This window comes from Oxyura jamaicensis, chromosome 4 (genome assembly GCF_011077185.1).
Source record: "Oxyura jamaicensis isolate SHBP4307 breed ruddy duck chromosome 4, BPBGC_Ojam_1.0, whole genome shotgun sequence".
NCBI lineage: Eukaryota > Metazoa > Chordata > Aves > Anseriformes > Anatidae > Oxyura > Oxyura jamaicensis.
The window spans coordinates 49,717,391-49,737,802 of record NC_048896.1 but is presented as its reverse complement, the minus strand read 5'-3'; the positions used below and the strand labels follow the sequence as shown (position 1 = coordinate 49,737,802).

Below are 20,412 nucleotides of genomic sequence, written 5' to 3'. Positions count from 1 at the left end.
AGCATAAAATCTAAACCTTCTTTAGCTGCAAATCTTTTTTATGGATTTATATAATTTCCAGTAAAACATTGCTAGACTAATGTCTTACAATTTCTACAAGAATATAGGGTTGAACATTTACTCACAGAGATACTTGAAGTACATGCTTAGAATAGACAGTAATAAATCTTAAAAAAAAAAAAAAAAAAAGCATCCTGTGGCCGTTTACATACAGTATTTAGAAATAGCTTGTGTATCACAGGATTGAAAGTAGAAGAGACACTGGAATTAACACACAATGTCATATAATAGCTTAGTTTTGTGTTCTCTGAAGCTAATGACATTTTTTTTTTTTTATTCACGTGCAGGATTAGGTTTTAAAAAAACATCAGTAAGAACAACAATATTCTCTAAACATTTTAGATAACGTCAGCTCACATAAGGTAGGCATGTAACTGTCATGACAATTTTGCAATTTTAAAGGGACATGGGATTCTTTTAAGAATTATCATTGCAAGGTTACATCTTATTCTTTTTAGACACTGCAGATGCTATAAGATTCTGCCTAAAAATGTCATCTTTCAACTGTAATCTCAAATGCTTCAGGCCAGTCACATTTTATGTTTCTTTCTCACTTGACTCATCTTGTTTGCATATTTAAAGAAGCATATTGTGCTTTGAATATAAAATTCTTTAATGTATATAGAAAATATAGACAGGGAAGACTTTTATGTTTTAACTCAATGCAGTTTTAGCTGTGTTCAGTTGAAAAGCAGACTTAAGAGACTAACAGGAAACTACAAACTCTTTAATGAAACATGATTATATTGGATTTACATCTTTGTGCATGTAGATTGATATGAGAAATATTACCACCATAAGAGATACATACTTTATTCTTTACAGGAAAATATTGATGTAGTAAATTATCCCAGATACTTGGGATAATAAAGCTGATTTCCTAGAGAAACCAAGTTAAGTTGGGACTTGGGATTTGTGTTGATGCTAAATTCTGGGAATTGCATAAATATATAGTTGTAAATATATATTTATATTTATTGTTCTAAACGTATATGATTAGCCTAGATGAAATTAAATGAAAGGCTTTTCATTTATGAGACCAAAACACAAACTGTCTCGAGTAATACATACACTACATGAATGGGTATGTAACATTCATATCATTGTAAAATGGCTCTTCATGGCTTGTGGACTTTGTACTTAGAGGTAATTTTTTTTCGTGTACCAGTCACAACTGTGCTTGCTGAACCTATTCACCCAGCAATGAATACTCCAGATGACCTCAATCTTAAAGGCTCTCCAGGAGAAAAAAGACCAAAATGGCATGACTGTAACCTGATCTGAAAGGCAAGGTCTGTCTGTGCTTGTAAACAAGGTATGTCACAGAGTAAATCCACATCTTCTTAACTGAAGTAATGTGGATGACTAAAGCTGAAAGACAACCAGTTTTTTCCCCATGAACACCAGCAGAGTTAAAGAATTTTCAGGCTCAAGGAGGCCAGGCAAAGAGAGATGAGTACAATGCAGCACCAGTGACACATTCTCCTAGGAAATGTGGTTGACAACAGAACAAGTTCTGTCGGCAGCGTTGATAATAATCTGCTTTCCCATGGGAGCACTGCACGTCTGCCAGTTGTAGAGGCAGAAAATGACAGAACTTAGCCAAAGAGGACCTTTGGGTGCACTGGAATCTGCAGATAAATACTATGATGTGCACAATATCAGGAATACCACACCATGCGGGCAACTACTCAAGGATGAAAGATGTCAAGAAAAAATGGTGGAATAGGTGGAAGGTTGTAGCAAGCAGAGGATTGCCAGGCCCTGGGGATGGGCCAAAAGCCCAAACAGCTAGAGCAGTGCTTCTTCCCATTGACTAAATATTTTTTTTTTTTTTTCCTCCTCCTTGGGAGTAATAAGATAAACTTAAGACTGACCAATTGAAAGGTGGAAAGAAATCTTGGTGTAGCACTCTTTTAATATGCAAGGAGTGGGGGTGGGGAGAAGACACAACAAAACAGACATGTTTAAGATGGTCACAGGACAGAAGCACAAGTACAGTGATATACTATTTCTTACAAACAAAACATCACTTTTGTCTAGTGAGTGTCTTTAAAAAATAACTTTTAAATTTACCTTTGTGTTCATACCTTTCATGTTACTGATTTTCAGATTAATTTCTTATCTATATTAGTAAAAAAAGGAATGTTTTAGTGCAAACATTAAACATCATTTGGGGGTTACCTGAGAGAAGTAAATTTAGTTGATAAGATAAATTGTTCCTCCCATGACGGGGGGAAAAAAAAAAAAAAAAAAAAAACTGAGAAGTGTGCCTAATCATTCTTTATTACTGTACCACCACGTCTGCCCTGCATACTTCATAAGAATGCTTTTTAAATATAGTATGCTGCATTGTACATTTGTACAACGTTTGAACTTTTTTCCCCTTTTCCCCACACCTTTTCCTTGCTAATTCTACTAGATGAGGCATTTCATATTGTTTCCCTTATTTGTTGCTGTGCAAAAAGGCTTTTCCTTAGCAAGACTTCCCAAAGCACAAAACCTGAGAAGCATATTTAAAAAGATATTTTTGCTGTCATGAAATTTGTAAGTTTCTCATTGCTTTTGAAAACAAATCCCTATTCTTCACAAGCAACCAAACTAATTAGTTTTGCTACATTAATTATCTCTTTAGTATTGACCTGAGGAAGCATGTGACTGAAGCATCCCTGAAAGAGGAGTTAATGTTGCAGACTATCTTCAGCCACAGTATTTTCTTTGTTTTTAAGCCAACAGTTTTCAGTAATAGTTCTTCCAATCACTAGGGAAAAATTAGCACAGACATATTTATCTGTGTACAGTATTTACATAAAGTACACAATAGAACCAAGGAATATGAGAGCACTGATTACTTAAAATTTTATCCTTCAGATTACAGGCATGAATTAGACAGAAATCCACTATAATAAACAAGTTATTTGTGATGTTAGCAGTTAGCAAAGAGTGTCATACTTCCCAGTTTCTAGAGAACAGATGTGCATAACATTTAGCAGTCATATTTGACAACATTTCAAGTTAAAGGAGTAAATTTGCATGAAAATTTAATCAGCTTTCCCCATCTCCTCTGACTTAGACATGGCTTATCTAGCTCAGGGATCAGATACACAGGGGCAGATGTGAAAGCAGATGCCTGTAGCATGGCTACTGACAGAGCTAGTCTTTGTGGAGAGCTCTGAAGCTCTGCACCCGACAATTCTCTTTCTCCAGAATGAATTTCCTCTGAAAATATACAATTTTGATGGAGAAAGTGGAACCCAGGAATGCAAGGAGATGAGCAAAGGAAATCTTTGCTGTATAAACACTGCTCAGTTCAGTCCTTCAACAGAGAGCTCTTGAGAACTGTGGCTTGCTGAACAGACCCATCATGTACACTGTGAAGTGTGTGTTTCAACATTTTCTATCTAAAATGATTTACTTCAAGTAAGAAACCAGAAGTTTAAAGCTGAGATGGGGTTAGGTGAACACTCAGGAAAGTGTTTCTGATGGACATGAACAAAAGCAGGGAATCACAGCAGTGACAGTACTGCAGTAGAAAATTTCAAACAATTACTGCCCGTTACTTTTACCAACAGACAGTTGTATAACCTACAAGTCTATAGGTGCACAGCCATTCAAATCAGTGAATAAGCATGAAGCATATGGTATGTGACTCAGGATGTGGTGGGAAGGTGTTCTGCTACCAGTATCCAAAAGACTGCACTTAATTTCCAACCAGCCTTTGAGCTGCAGTGGAGAGGCTGCATGCGGCAAAAAGATAAAGGCTTGCTTTCTAAGCTGGACTGCTGAGAAGGTGCTGAGGTGAGAGTTCAGAGGGCTTATCTATCACTTTGCTACAGCAGAGGAAAAATTCAATACAAAATACATCCCAAAGAGAGTTCAGATGGTAGCATGTGAAAAACAATTTTAAAGTTAACTGCAAACAGTGGAAAACATACACCAACCCTTTTTGTCACCAGAACCCAGAGAGGTTTCAGCTATCACCACCCATGGGGAGGTGTGTCTCCCTTCCTGAAACAGATTTTCTTTTTTTACATTTTTAGGTGATCAGACTAGTTATGTTAAGCAGTGAGCTAAATGTGGTTCAGTGTTGTGGGTGCTGCAGAAAGCCCTATATGAAATCTCCTATTCTTTCATGTGTTTTCAAATGCCAGTTGAATGTTAATCAAGGTATAATCTTCCAGCTTGTCCTAGTAAAGGAAGATATTTATTTACTAGTTTATATATCTTTAAAATCAATCTAGATTGCTAAATACATGGCAATATTTTAATTAGTGAGGAAAAAATAACAATTCAAGCAAATAGGGATTTCAGTCTTTCAATGTCTTTACATTAAGGAATTGGAACATAAACAGCACATGCTAAATCACTATCAAAGGAAGACCAAATTTGTTACTGTTCTGAATTGACTTCAGTTTGTTGTTACATTCACAGAAAACAAACAAAAGTAATAAGAAGGACTCTTGGAAAAATAAAAAGTTAGGCAGCATATAGATATAGGTCTTAAAGGTCAGTGATTGCCTGTAAATTTTGCTAGAACTTGCACTGATATCTCATAAAAGTTAAAAGTTTCACAAAATTTCTTTTGGGCTGTATCACATCTGATGAAATACTAGGGCTTCTTGCTTTATTGAAAATAACTAGTCAGGTTATCTTTAGGACAGTCTATCTAAGACACACCGTCTAAATTGAATCCTTATCCAAGTGGAAATTCAGTATAACATCTTTTGTTTGATTACAACTGAACATGTTTCAAGAGTGGAAGCAAAATCAGCTTTGAGTGGACAGATTTACTTGCTTACTTTAGGAAGAAGATTGTGTTTAGATTAGGTTTGACTGGCAATCTCTCTCTCTGGTCAAGAAAAATCTTTAAAGGAATAGTTACAATTCTTTATAGATGCAGTCCTAACTCTTCATTTCTTCACAATCCCAAGGAATTCCACATTATTCTTACTGCAGAATTACTTCATGTTTGTATCTCCTTCAGCTGAAGAATAGGACACTTTTCGTCCAAGTGCACTGAATGTGTCTTAATGAGCAAAATGATTCCCATAGATCCAGACACAGATTACTTTATGGGAGATGTTCTCCTTGCGCTCACTGACACATTTTTAAAAGCTACGTAGAACAAAGGAATATTTTCTAGTGCTGGTTGAATTATTTCCACTAAACAATTTTACTGACATTTTTAGTCACTTTTTCTGTTTATAGATTATTTTGAGACAATTTATCATCAGTGTGCATAATTTTAAATCATTCAGACTATGGTTTATAAAAAAGTTTTGACCTAAAGCTTTGCCATTCCAGTTTGCTTCAACTCCCTTTTACTTGGCATATAGAATATATGAAATTTAGTATAAAGGTGGTATAACTGGTAGTTTTATCTCCATGTTATTCTTTGATTGGAAACCTAGAGGAGCTTTTGAGTTGAGCAGGCAGTTTTTGTATGTAAATTCTGTTCCTTAGTTTCTGCTAAAAACACTTTGCAAACAAAGTTTTGTGTGTTTGTTGGAAGAAAATTTGTTTATGTTGCAGCAACACAGTTGGCTTTGCCTTGACGTATGTGTTTCTCCTCAGGTTTCATTTATCTTTGTACTTTTGTACCTGTCCTCTACTCTACCTGCAGCATGTTTCTCAGATCTGCATACTTTGTGTTCAGATGATGGTTGGATGAATGTCTCAGGTGATTTACAATGAATTATAAGACAATTACTTTTAGGCTTTCTTGAAAATGCAAATGAAAGAGTGAAAAATAAAAACTCAGAGTAAATCTGAAAGAAGAGAGATTTACTCTTGGTGTGTGAGATTGCTTAAAGTATCATTTAGCAGATTTTGCTATCTTCCTTTGTAGAGATTATTTGAAATTAATTGCTGCTACTAGAAAATAAATTGCAATGTTGAAAAAGATGCCATGCACATTTTAATTATAACATTGGACATGGCTGAATAATTTATAAGAGGTTTTGAGACTAAAGAAACTTAACTTTCTCTCTTTCTCATATATATGTAGAAGGAAATATAATGAGAGAAATCTAAGAATGAATTGCTTCACATGTGAAAGTCCAAGTGCCTAGTTAAACTCTGAACAATAACAAATAGAGGTACGTAATATCATTTTTCAAGTACTACGTCTTGTTTTCTTGTTTTACATACTGATTTCTCATTTTAATCCCCCTTAGACTTTTTGAAGTGCTCTAGATAATCTGATATAATAAACACCTTTCCTTTGAAAACAAGGTGACACTGCAGCCATTTTATCACTGCTCTATGAATTCAATTTTCTACAGAATCTAAGAAAAAATATTTTCCAATAATTATTTTCCTCAGGGTTTCTTCCTCCTCTGTGAGAACCTGACACACTCTGCCTTAATCAAACTATATGACTGAGTCCCATAGTAGGTCCTGGGAGGTGTAGAAAGCCAAGGCTATTCTTGCAGAGGATCTACTCTTTTGCCTCCAAGCTGTTTTGCTGGTTTGAGCATTGATGAATTGTTGGGTTGTTTGTTTCTCTCCTTTCATTGTGGATTAATCTGAATAATCCAGTCAAAAATAGTACATTTGTTTTCCAAGGCAAAGGCTGTAGATATTGAAGAATTTCCATATGTTCTTAAACACACATACTGTGGTCTAAGCCGTAGAAGTGCCTTCAATTGTTTGTTGCTTCTCCACCAGCACAGAAAGTTTCCCCCAGCAATCTTAAAAAATGAAACAGACTCTGAGGCTGTACTGGTCCTTTCTGTGGAGGCAACATGAAGCCCATTTAGTAATACTCATTGTCTGCTACTTAGAAAAAAGGGGATCATCATAATGAGGTTTCAGGTCAACTGGGGTTGCTAACAGACACCCACTGAACAAGTGTTTCATTGCCTGCTTTTAAATACAAATAATATACAATTATTTTTTTGGTGTTACTGACACTTGTCTCTGGAAATGGCAGAACAGAATTCTGAGTAAAAAGAATAAACCTTAATATTTTTTTCAATAAAAAGGCAACTATGAAATGTTGAGGGGAAAAATATATGTGTACTTATTCCATCCTGCAATGGAGTTGTACACAAAAAGTACTCAGAATACCTGGAACAGAGGGGGAACACAGTGGTAGAAAACTAGATTGGTCCAACTTCCACTGAAATGAATGAGTTTTATATGATTTCAAACAATCGTTGAGCTGTGTTTACCCAGTTTTGTAAATCACAGAATCACAGAATTGTAGCGGTTAGAAGGGACCTTGAAAGATCATCGGGTCCAACCCCCCTGCAAAGCAGGTTCCTCAGAGCAGGCTGCCCAGGTAGGCCTTGAACATCTCCAGAGAAGGAGACTCCATAACCTCCCTAGGCAGCCTCTTCCTGTGCTGTCACCCTCACCCTCACCCTCAAGTTCTTTCGCATGTCAGTGAGGAACTTCCTGTGCTCTATCTTGCACCATTGCCCCTTGTCCTATTCCCACAAACCACTGAGAAGAGGTTGGCTACATCCTTCTGTCTCCCACACCTCAGGTATTGATAGACATTGATGAGATCCCCTCTCAGTCTTCTCTTCTCCAGGCTGAACAGACCCAGGTCTCTCAGCCTGTCCTCATAGGGAAGCTACTTGAGGCCCCGTATCATCTTTCTGGCCCTCTGCTGGACTCTTTCCAGGAGGTCCCTGTCTTTTTTGTACCGGGGAGCCCAGAACTGGACACAGTACTCCAGATGAGGCCTGACCAGGGCAGAGTAGAGGGGGAGGATCACATCCCTTGACCTGCTGGCCACGCTCCTTTCAATGCACGCCAGAATCCCATTGGCCCTCTTGGCCACCAGGGCACACTGCTGCCTCATGGTCAACCTGTCATCCATCAGGACCCCCAGGTCCTTCTCCTCAGAGCTCCTCTCCAGCAGGTCGTCCCCTAGCCTGTACTGATACTTCCGGTTGTTCCTTCCCAGGTGCAGGACTCTACATTTGCTCTTATTAAACCACATCTGGTTTCTTCCTGCCCATCTCTCCAGCCGGTCCAGGTCTTGCTGAATGGCAGCACAGCTTTCTGGCATGTCAGCCACTCCTCCCAGCTTTGTGTCATTGGCGTACTTGCTGAGGGCAGACACTATTCCCTCATCAAGGTCTTCGATGAAGTTTTTGAACAAGACCGGACCTGGCACCAACCCCTGGGGAACACCACTAGTCACAGGTCTCCAGCCGGACTCTGTGACGCCGATCACCACCCTCTGAGCTCGGCCAGTCAGCCAGTTCTCAACCCACCTTACTGTCCACTCTTCTATCCCACATTTTCTCAGCTAAACTAGCTTCCTTCCTAGGATCTCTCAAGGATGTACAAATGTATTGAATTTCATAGAATTTAGACAATTTAAGACTCAGTCCTAGTTTCAATAAAAACAACTTTTTCCTCTAACTTAAATGCACACTGATTCACAGTTTGAAGAAGAACTGAACATGTCTCTCTGCATGTGATTGTTTGCTTTCAACTGCTCTTATAATAAATTAAAAATTACCCAGTAACTTGTGTCACAGAGAAAAAAGTCATTTAGAAGTAAAGTTTGTTTGACAGGCTGATTTCTATTTTCCAAGTGATGAATTTGTGCATCTTGTTCAGCATGTTGGTTTTATAACCCATTTCAACACCATGGTGTTGTTCATTTGTCCTGTTAATCTGTCTAGGGACAAGTAAGGGCAAGTCCTATCCTGCTGTAACTGGAAGCCCAAGTCAACAGGCTTGTGGGCAGGGTAGAACTCATGTCTTCTGTCTATGGATGTAGGGTGGACCACTGTCATGGTCATGTTATTTTCCACAACTTCTTCAACTGCTATTAACAATTCAGCCCTGAGCCGTCCTCATATACGCCTGTATTAATCCTGTTGGTTTAAATGGGATAGTCATTTATTTGAATGAATCATCATTCAAAATGAGATGTATATTGCTTAGAGATGCTGATATCCCTTGTCTATAATTATTAGATGCACCTGTGGCTTTAAGACATTTCTAAATTTAAGTTCTCTATTTGCTTTTAAAATAGCCCCAAATGATGCCTTTCTCTTTTGTTTTAACCAATGAGCCTCATGTGTTCTCAAGTGCTTTTACATTATATTTGGCTGATGCAACAGCATAATATGGTTCCTCTGGAAGAATCAGTGACAGCAAGTAGGGCAAGTGGTTACCAGGGAAATGAAGCATTCACTATTCAGTTGCTTAGATGGCCTGTATAATAGATAGTTCACTGAGAATTTGATTTGAATCTGTAAAAATCACTGAATATTATAGCATTATTAATAAGATATCCACATTTATTCAGATCATTACAAATACCACATTAAAATTGACAGTGTTTCCAATACTGTTGCAGGATTCACTTGTGTGTGCCTCAGAGTTAGCAGATCTTAATGCAATATTGGAAATCAATGACTGCTTCAATGAAGTTCTGTATGTGTATGCAAGAGAGGAAAAAAATCACGCATTCCAAGAATTAACACACAAAACATTACCTTTTCAAATTTAATTATCCACCTTTTTTGGTTTAGTTGGTTCTTGAGTGTGTGTTCAAAGTGTTTAGATATACCACAGACCTAAAAAACATAGCAGAGCTCAATAGATCTTGTTAGCTTTATTTTATATGAACACTATTTTTCCCTCTAAAAGTCACCTAGGAAAAAGCTCTAATTTACTGAAAAAAAATATTAGTTTATATATGTATACTTTGCCAGTAGAAAAAGTAGATCTCTCCATTCATTCTAAAGGTTTTAGATAATTTTCCACCTATACACCTCCAATATTTTTTCATGGTAAAAATCATCATTATGTGCTTGTATTTCTAGCTCTATATGCAACCTATTTGCAGACTGTTTATAACACTATTGTTACACATGTGTCTTGAGCTGAAAGAAGAAAAGACAGCTTGCACACAATATATGATATACAGACGAAAGATCACAGGCAAGGTTTTATTCTTTTACATAAAGTGCTCTGGATGCTTTACTGTCCAGGCAGGTCCAGATCACCACCAGCACGATAAGCCTCCAGAAAGCCATCAGAGTGCACGATCTGCTGTTTGTGTTTAAATTCTGCTGTGGTGCTACCTTACTGCTGTGGGAGCAAAAAGTAAGGCTTTCAGAAGCATTTACTAAATGCATGAATGTATTGATGAATACCTCTCTAAAGAGACTTAATGGGAGTTTCCTGTTAAACGCATAGTTAAAGCAGTGAGATAACCTGGCATATTGGTAAGAATTCAAATCAGTTTACAAATAATCCACTCCCAACCCTCCATTTAGTTTATCCTCCTGTGTAAAATCTAAAAATTAGTTTTAAGCCAAGTGTGCATTGCACTCTACCCTCTTTTTGAGCATCCTTCTGTCAGACTTCACTATTTAAAAACTGTTATTTCTGAGAGCAGAGGACCCCTGTTGCTATACTGGGTGGATGTAGTGCACTGTGGTTGAGATCAATCAGAAAATCCCATCCACTCATGCTAATGCATCCATGTGAAACAGAAAACGTAGGTTATTATTGTATTATTTCATCAATGATAAGTCCTTCATTGTCTCTGAAAATGCTAAATTCCTCTTTCAAACTTCAAAATCATTTTGATGTCACAAATAGGAATGGAAATTGGTATTTAAGTAAATTGGTATTTTCCTGCATAAAGAGAACTATAAAACCAACTTCCACAGCAGTTACAACCTTCAGAGTTGAATGAATAGATGAAATGTGTAACTGAAATATTTTAAAAGTTGGAACAGCTCTAAAACCCTTTACTTTCTGCAAAAGGAAGACATGAAAATGCCACAGACTAATCAATTCTGTATGGTTTCTGAACAGCAGCTAATAAAAACACATATATTTTTAAATGTCTATCTCCTTTTCACAAGCAGTCTTTAATCTTACCTCATAAAAATGATAATCTTTAATAGCTAAAAAATAGAGGCAGGTTATGCACTACCAGGAACCTGTTAAGAAATTCTAACTGCTATATAAGCCTCTCAATCAAGTTCAGAGTTTGTAAAGCAGCCTACCAACTTAAATCTAAAATTGCCATAAACAATTTATATCAATAAGTCATGTAAGTTTCCTGCTAAAAGTTTCATTTAAATATAGATTGAACTAAGAACTGAAGCACAGCATATTCATGCAGAAAAACTATGTACTGAGTAGTTATCCAAAACAAATGAATTCCAATTTCCTCTATAATTTTTTGTTACCTATAGCTATTGCCATCGAAGAAAGCCTGGTGAGCAATAAAGGACATAATATTATACAGCCTCATCAATCTTGAAGAACGATGGAGAACTTCATTAACCATATATCTTCAGCTCCAATATATAGCAGTCCACTGGCTGGAGGTTAGAAACTGAGATGGAAAAAAGTACACACCATATCAGCAGACTGATAATCTTGAGCCTCCAGGTTTTTTTTCCACAGCAAAATCCTCAATATCAAAATTCTCTGAGTTCAATTTTGTTTCCAACTCCATTATAGCCTGGAAATATTTGTTAATTGTTCATTGAATTTGAGGGAGAAATGGGTTGCTTTTGCACAAATGCCATATTAAATGGTTGACTTGACAACAAAAGAGGAAGGAACAAGATCCTTGATATTAGGCCAGAAAGTATTTTACAGCCATTTCTTTATCTCAGCTGCCAGCTCTAACTGTGGCTGCATCCCTGAAGTCTCTGGTAGCCCTGTAGGTGGGCTCATGTGATGGCTACGAATATTGCCAAATTCCCCATCCTCAGACCTGGTTTTTCTTTTTATAGCCTTCATGTAGAAAAAACTAAATTGTTTGCCAAAGATCAATGTTTCTAAAAAAAACAAGGCTTTCTTTCCTTGATTCCTCAAAGGCATGACTCTTTATATGTCTGAATTCAGATCATTGTCATCTCTAAAGGCAGCTGAGACCACTGTGAAGTAGGTATGCTTTTGGCTACCAGGTGGTTATAATCAAGCAAAAGGAACCTCTCATTTATTATTAGAGGTGAACATTGTTTTCTTATCATGTTATTAATTACCAGCACACTATCAGGGGTTTCACATCTGGCAGGGTAAGGGCCTTTATGAAAAGTTAGGAATTCTAAGTCCTATATGAATGTTCTAGATCCTTTTTATGTTCGGAGATTCAACCTAGAGCCCACATCCTGTGGATGGAAGTCATCTTTTTTTTTTTTTTTCCCCTATGGAATATAAGTTATTCTTAGACAGTTATAATAGTCAAGCCAATAGTTAGCTCACTTAATTGAGTGCCCTCTACTGAAACTATGAACAGTGCAGGGTTAACAGAGGGATAACAAAGCATTGATCAACCAATGTCCCTCCTCCTCCCCACCCCCAAAAGAAAAAAAAAAAAAAAAAAAAAAGAGAGAGATTTTAAAGGTCATCTCCACTAATCAGTCACAGACCATTAAAAGGAAGTTTGGTTCAACCTGTTCAGGGATAGCAAATCATCCTTCAAAGGACAGGTTGTTCTAGCTTGTACATTGTCCCAACAGCACAATTTTGCTATATAAGTGTTAGTTCTCAATACACTGCATTTTGAGTGTTGCCTTCACCAGGATAACTCTATTTTTATGTACACAAAAACTAATTGAGTATTCCCAAGCCATAACCTCAATCTTCAAAAATGTCATGAGGAAACAGTATGCAAAGGAGAAAAAGATGCTTGGCAATGCATACCTAAGTTATCACAAAGGGCAAAAACTATTTTCCCAAGCTAAAACAAATTTTTAGTTCCCTGCTAGTGCCAGGTTTAAATTCCCAGAAGTAAAGAAGTGCTGGTGATGATAGTATTGGGCTAATGAGCTTTTTCTTCAAGGAGTCATGGACAATAGCCCATAGTATATTAATGAGTTTGGAGCTGCTGTTTGGTAGAAAAACTGCTGAAAGCTATTGAAAAAGCAAAAAGCAGAAAAGGAGTGATAATTTTGGTCAGTGTTATCACATTCTTTGTAGTATCAGGGTAGGTGATACCAATATGTCTTTCTGTCTCTTCACTTTGACACCTTTAGAAAGTGAAGTATAGTTGCTAATCTAAAACCATCTGTGACATATGATGGATTATATGTACCAGGCAGCGCTTAAATATTGGTAATTCTTCTGTCAGAGTCATTTTTTTTTAATTGCCAAGTGTCTGCTTGTGTCTGCTTAACACTGGTTTTAAATACGCTGTCAAACATTTGAAGTACGTTCCTTCACCTCGTCCTCCTGCACCAAGCATGCTGGAATTTTTCAAAGGCAAACTATTTTGCAAAGATGTACAGTTTTAATAAGGAAGTGTTTCAAGTGCAGGGTGGCCAGCTGTTAAAACACATGTTGGGGATGTAACACACCACTGTGAAGGATTTGGCCCAGGTCCCCTGAAGCCTGGCATATGTTGCTATGGCTAAGCAAACAGGCAGAACTGGTGTTAAATGGCAATGTCTCTTCATAAACAGAGAATGAAAATATTTCATTTCTGTTCAGTAATAAAATAAAAAAATATGAAAGCCTCAATTTTATTTTATTTTTTAAAGTCATTACTATATTTTCTATCCAGCACAGATCAAAGGCCATTGGTTTGTCTCTACATTCACTGGCATTTCCTTCTTTTATCATCACTGTAGCCAAATACCTCCCTCCTATCCCATTACTCATAAGTTCTGTAACTAGTCAGTAATGCGCTGGAGAGCTACACCACAAGCAAAGGAAAGATGCCAGGGAGATTGTGTTTCTCTCCCTTCCACGAACACATCTGCCTGCACAGATATGCTGTTTATTGCCAAAACACTCTCTGCTTTTTTTTTTTTTTTTGATAATTAGATATATTAGATATTCTTTTTTTTTTTTCTTTTCTTTTTTTTTTTTTTATCTGTTTTAAGAATGAACTCAACCTTGTTCTAGCAGAAGTCTGGCTGTCAAAACACTCAGAAGGGTACAGGGACAGATTTGAGAAGATAAGCAGGAGAAACACTTCAACAGACATGTACATTGGTTACCCTGATGACAATAGTTATGACTGGAAGATGACACTTTTATTCTATGACCATGAATCTGCAAACATATTCAGGTCTTGTGCCATGCAAACAAAAGTGCAGTGGAAAAGAGATACATTAATTTTTTTGGACCTAAATAACTATTTTCAGATAACAGTTTATCCTGGCTGATCAGAACCCTTCTCATTACTCTTGAGACAGTGTTTTTTTAATTTTAAGTAAGGTGTGTGGGTTTTGTTTGTTTGTTTACTTTTTAATAGGTTCCTATTCTGCTAGGATTTAGCAGGTACGACTTCTTACAGATTACTTACTACCTTTCTGTTGAACTGTGGTTTACACTGAAAGTGTATACCTGCATCTGAATCATAAAATCCCCATTTATTTAATTTAGATCAGGATTGGGCCATTACCTTAGCCTCCTCCTTTCCAGGATCAATGTGGGAATTGCAGCTTTTATATTACCTAGCTTGCATTTTCCTGAAGAATTACAGCTTGATATGAGAAATGGAAAACATATGTGACTTCCATATGTTTGTATACTTATGTTTCTGCGATTTGTATGATAGAATGCATTAATATACTGATATTGTTGGGCAAAACTATAAGAAGATTGTTTTGAACCATGAGATTCATAAAAATATTATGAAATTACCTTCGATCACATGTAATTTATGGCAGGAATATTCAGATTAAAGAGAGAACCTAAGATAACTGATTTTATATAAGGTTATCCAGCAGAAAAATAAAGTAGATGTAAGATTGATTCAAAACACTGAAAATATTAATTTTCTAATTTCTCCTTTGAATAATAGAATTTCTGATGCAATAACATGTAGAATCTTATGCCACTGCCGACAGTGGTGGTTCTAATGTTTATCAGCATGTACAAATATACAATGCAATGGAGGTTTAATGGAATTATATCTTACAAAACAAAACCAGCGTAATTTACTTATTATTACTGTAATACTAAAAGGAAGTAACATTTGTGATATGCTAGAAAACAGAAAAAAAAAAATCATTAATCTGTAAAAGACTTTATACCTTCTTTTTGTGGTAAAATTCTTTTCATGTTTAGTCTGATTTGTCATGTGCCAGTCTTTATGAGCATGGGGCTGGTCAGTGAAATCCCTCGAGAGAGTGCACATGAATGTCTGGTGACTGCAGTGTTTCAGTGCCTAGAGGGAAGATGAGTGGGTTTTTTTTGCTGTAAGAAATTGTTAGGTATTGCTACTTATTGCATGCTCTAATAAGTTTGTAAACAGTTTGTCATTACTGTTTGTTGTGTTACAATACCTACAAAGGTCTATACTGTTTGTAAAGTTCCACAGGAGATAGATCTCACTGTTCCCAGCATAAGAACTGCCTCTGACTACAGGGATCTACCTGTTCATTTCAATATAAATATACATAAATCCACTCTGAGAAATTCAAGAGCATCTTACTTTTTCTCTATCTCTTCCAAATGCATGAGCAGCATTGATGTCAAAGGCTAACCAAAGAACAGAAACAGACAATTCTGTGAGGTGGCAGTACTATCACTAAAAGAAAAAAAAAAAAAAAATCAAAAGTATATTTCATGGCAAATGATTCTTAGCTGTATTGATTAATTACCAGCTCCAGAATATGATGTCTGACCAAGCTTTTAAAGTAAGTGGGTCTGAACTGTTCTCATCGATATTCAAATATATACCCCATTGTTTCTCACCTTCAGTATTCATGTGGGATTTAAAAGAGTTAAAACCTAACAATGTTCCCTCTAGGCAATAATGATACCATTTAGCTACAGAAAATTTCAACTAATAATGCTTTGAGCTCTCTAAATTGCCTGCAAATGCGTTTTGCTGCAGAGCCTGTCAAAATATCACAGATTTCAATATCCAAAGGCTAGGCAGGCAAGAGGAGGGTGGTCTGCTAGGGTGAGGTTTGCCTAGGTAGCCCAGCAGAACTTGATGTATTATACCCCGCTCTGCTAATCCTATTACTGGAGCAGGGTTTGGTATTACTCACTGTAGGTCTCAGACTAGTGGAAGCAATATTTTTGGAAGGGCAGATTAATAATCAGGGGACATTTGGAGAGGAGGGCTGGGAGGGGTCTGTGAGCTTGATGCGATTTTCTTTGTTTGTTTGCTTATTTTGTGTGTTTGAAACTCTTCTGTCAGACATTTTGAATGCTAAAATGAACTGTGAGGAGGTAGGTTAGCAGTGAAAGAGTAAATAGTAAGAACATGTGTACAAGAAAGGCAGTTGGATATCTCTGTCACTTGTCAAACAAAGCACATGATAATGAAGTACAAAAATGACTTTGAAAAGTCTGCTATTTTGAAATATCCTTCTACTTCTAGTGTTTTTTTCCAAGAGTAAGAATATTGTTTAAAAATGAATTCTTACAGAACAGTACATATTTTAAGTGGCTCCACTGTAAGTACATTTTTTCAAGCTTTCCCTTACACGTTTATTCATATGTAAATCATGTCAGAATTTCTTAGAGAGTGAATATGAACTGAGAGATATTTTAACGATACTCTAGTATTTATCCAGAAATTACAAATATGGAATCAGAAGTCAAACTCCTATGTTTGCTATGACTCATTGACATAAAATGGATGTTGAGCAGCATTATTTATCATCTCTACCTCAGTTTAGTCCTTCACAACATTAAAATAATAATAATAATACTGTCTCATTGAAAAAAATTAGCCTGTTCTTTTCTGTTGTTACTGAATACAAACAAATGAACTAAATGGTGCATCAATTAGACACATTTTTATTTTGTTGAACTCAGAAAATAAATTACTAGAAATAGCCTATGCTATTGAATCTGCATCACAAACCTATTTTTTATCATTGGTATAAACACTTGTGTCTTAGGCATTCAAAATTTGATGTTGAAAAACCTTGCAAAAAAATCTATTTATGTAGCTGGGTGAAGAGCCATAAATATGCCTTTTGTCTGTTAGTACTGTGGTTAGTACTGCTTGAGGTGAGTGGTTAGATTGCTACAGTTTATGCCTAACATGTATTTAGCCTAATTAGCAAATGAGGTCAAAAATTAGATAGCTAAAGAGGGTCAGTGCATGAGCCCAGCTATGCCATAAATGTGATAAGGAAAAAAGGAAAAGCTAGAATCTTAGCATTAGCCTTAAATAGCAGTGATGCAGTGCTAGCAAGAAAAGACTGCCACAAAACTTGATCACAGAGGACAGAAAAGCCATCTGATAAATGCAGTGATTGATCAGTAGGGTAATGATTTGCGAAATTACATATTCAGTATCCATATCCCCCACATCCTCTGCTAAAAAACCTCCTCTGGCAGGTGGGGTGGGCAGGGAAGGGGAGGTGGTCTGCTCTCGATCTTGAAAGACTTACCACAGGATGCCTGCTTAGTGTCAGCAGGCACTGAAAAACAATACAGATTTGATCATTGTACCTGTTTGGAGTTCTTTAATCCTCATTTTTTGTGACTGTGTACAGCTTCTCTGGGTCCCCCATCACCTGCACACTAAGCAGGATAGATGGTCTAAAACTCCACCTGCACTTGAGAGTACCTTGAACCACCACCCATGAGCCCTTATCTTCAAGTAGTCCTGGAAATATTTCACACTGTTGTATAATCCATTTCCTTGATGAGAATCACAAAGGGAGGCACATAATATAAAGGGATAAAAGAGAAGCTGTCTTTAATGAGCACACATGGCTCTCTGTCATAACAAATTACCCTGTGATGCTCATGATTAATTGTGCTGCCACTTGTTGTACGGTAGCACAGTAATGCAAGCCAAATAAGCACAATGCAAGACTGTCTGCAAAATTAGTAAGCTTTTTGCATTTCATATTTATCACTGTCTGCCAGCTGTGACAATCTTTCAACATATATGTGATCTTGCCTGTGGTGTCCTGAATTAAAATGGATCATTTAAAGCCTTGGTTCAGTGCAGGGCCAATGAGCCTATGCAAGCTGACAAACCAGAAGGTAGTACAAATTAAAATGAATTTGTGCCAATCTCTCTTGAGCTAGTTATGATATTATGCCCCACTCTGCCTCTTTTTAAGATATTTTGTCACCAGGCTTTTCTAAGTATGCAGTCATTTTTTATTCTTTGCAGATATTTTAGAATAGAATAGAAGAGTTCAGTTGGAAAGGGTCTCTAAAGATCATCTAGCCTGACCACTTCAGTGCTAAAGAAAAGTTAAAGCATGTTATTGAGAGCATTGTCCAAATGCCTCTCAAACACTGACAGGTATGGGGCATCATCCGCCCATCTAGGAAATCTGCTCCACTGTTTGGCCACCCTCATGGTAAAGAAATGTTTCCTAATGTCCAGTCTGAACCTCCCCTGCTGCAGTTTTGTCCCGTTCCCCTGTGCCCTGTCCTTGGAGAGCAGCACCTGCCTCTGTGCTTCCCTCCTCAGGGAGTTGCAGAGCACAGGGAGGATGCCTCTCAGCCTCCTGCTCTCCAGGTGAGACAACCCAACTGCCCTCAGCCTCTCCCCACTGGACATGCCCCCCAGCCCTTTCACCTGCTTTGTTGCCCTCTGCACGCTTTCGAGTACCTTAACACTCTTTTTATAGAGTGGAGCCCAGAAAGGCACACACAATTCAAGGTGAGGCCACACCAACACTAAGTGTAGCAGGAGAATCACCTCTTCTGACCAGCTGGCTATACTATGTTTAATGAATCCTAAAATGTGGTTTGACCTTCTGGCTGCCAGTTCACACTGCTGACTCAGGCTGAACCTACCTCAATTTTCTTGTAATTGAGATATTCTCTTCTTTCTTGTACCTGGCACTGAAATTATGCATGTTTCTGAATTACTAATGTAGTGCCATTAAAACTGAGTTACAACACAACAGCAGAAATCCCAGTCCAAATAGGATACAAATTCTTTGTTCAAGTCAAAACATCAGTTACGGGTTAAGACGCCAGATCAGCTGCAGGCATTGTGTTTTCTGGGTTTGCAGAATAATCATTCTGCCTGAGAAAATAACCAATTTATATACATACATATTAAGAAAAGCATATAATCTGAACAAAAAAGTTCCTGAACTACCACATTGTGACACTTATTACTAGTTCATCTTTTAGTGCTTTTGATTATGTTACTTTTCATTATTTTTCAGGGAAAAGGGAAATCTGTCAACCTTTTCAGAGACTGAAATTTGGAGGTATTAAAAATTACATCCCTCATGGGTGATTATGTTTCTGAAGTGTTATTAGGAATTTAGATAGCCTTTGAAGATTTGGACTTTGATATTTACTGAGCATTGCTCTCCCCAGGGTGCTACCATGGTAAGGACAATCCAGCCAAACTGAGTGCTTTTGAGAAATTCTCTTTCTAACATTAAGGGAGGCTATAACCTTGGGTTCTGTAGTAGACACAAACATTTTTGATCTCCAACCCCAGATTAAGTGTATAATCAATAGAAACTATCATCACTAAGCATTTTTTTTTCCATTTTCTGGAAGAGCAGGTCAGTAACAGAGGGATGTATGTATCTCTGAGCACTGTACGCACTTCACAACTACACTGCAAACTGCTCCATCTGCTTTTGCACAGTTGTATACACAGACCACTTCTGTCCTAAGGAATCCCATATATTTTCATTTGACAAACCACTGGGTCCACAACATTTCACTGGAGTCCTTACTAATACCTTCAGTGCAAGACTTAAGTTTTGCATTCACTGCCAAGTGAAGGGTAAGAGTTTTAATTGTCTGCTCTGCAGGGACTATGGTGTTTCTGTTGAAACAATCACACCAAACTGCAAAAAGTCAAGATAAAGTGATCTGCAGAGTTATATGATATAGCTAACTAGGAGTATGATACAATACAAGATGCAATTTGTAATTCATCTCTCAGTAAAAAATATTTAAATGAATGTGTTTTTTTTCTGCTAAAGTAAGTTATCCAAAACAAGACAGAGAGCTTTAGAAGAAATATTACAAATTAGAAATTATTCTGAGAAAGAGAGAGATGGGTTTTCAGCAGAAACTATGTAGCTTTGCTTCTGGAAGGAAATGCATTATTTAACTTATTAATGGAGGGTATAAAAGCACTACCTGAAACTAGCAAAGAGAAAATTCAGGATAAATAGCTGTAAAAGTAGTGACTTCAGTCCTTTCCTGTAAATTAGTTCAATTAATTTGAGAAACTACTAGTAAAGGTAACATAGCAAAATTTCAGCACAGACAGATGGAAACATGAAAGGATTCATCAGAATTTTCTGAGACATCACTTAGCTTGTTAATACCTGAAACAGAAAAAACTTGTTTTCTGGAAATTTTGATTTTACTCTATTCTTTTTTTTTTTTTTTTTTTTTTTGATGATGATTTTTCACTTCTAAATGAATCCCTGAATTATTTGGTAAGTTGATGTCTGGTTTACATATAGATCATGATAGTTA

The 20,412-nt window shown here is 36.9% G+C and overlaps 1 long non-coding RNA gene across 1 annotated transcript; it reads left to right on the top strand.

Moving 5' to 3' along the window:
- Positions 1 to 1,240: 1,240 nt before the first annotated feature.
- Positions 1,241 to 10,898, top strand: LOC118167190. Its single transcript, XR_004751002.1, has 2 exons — positions 1,241 to 1,375; positions 9,392 to 10,898. It is a non-coding gene; the product is annotated as an uncharacterized LOC118167190 (long non-coding RNA).
- The last annotated feature ends 9,514 nt before the right edge of the window (positions 10,899 to 20,412 follow it).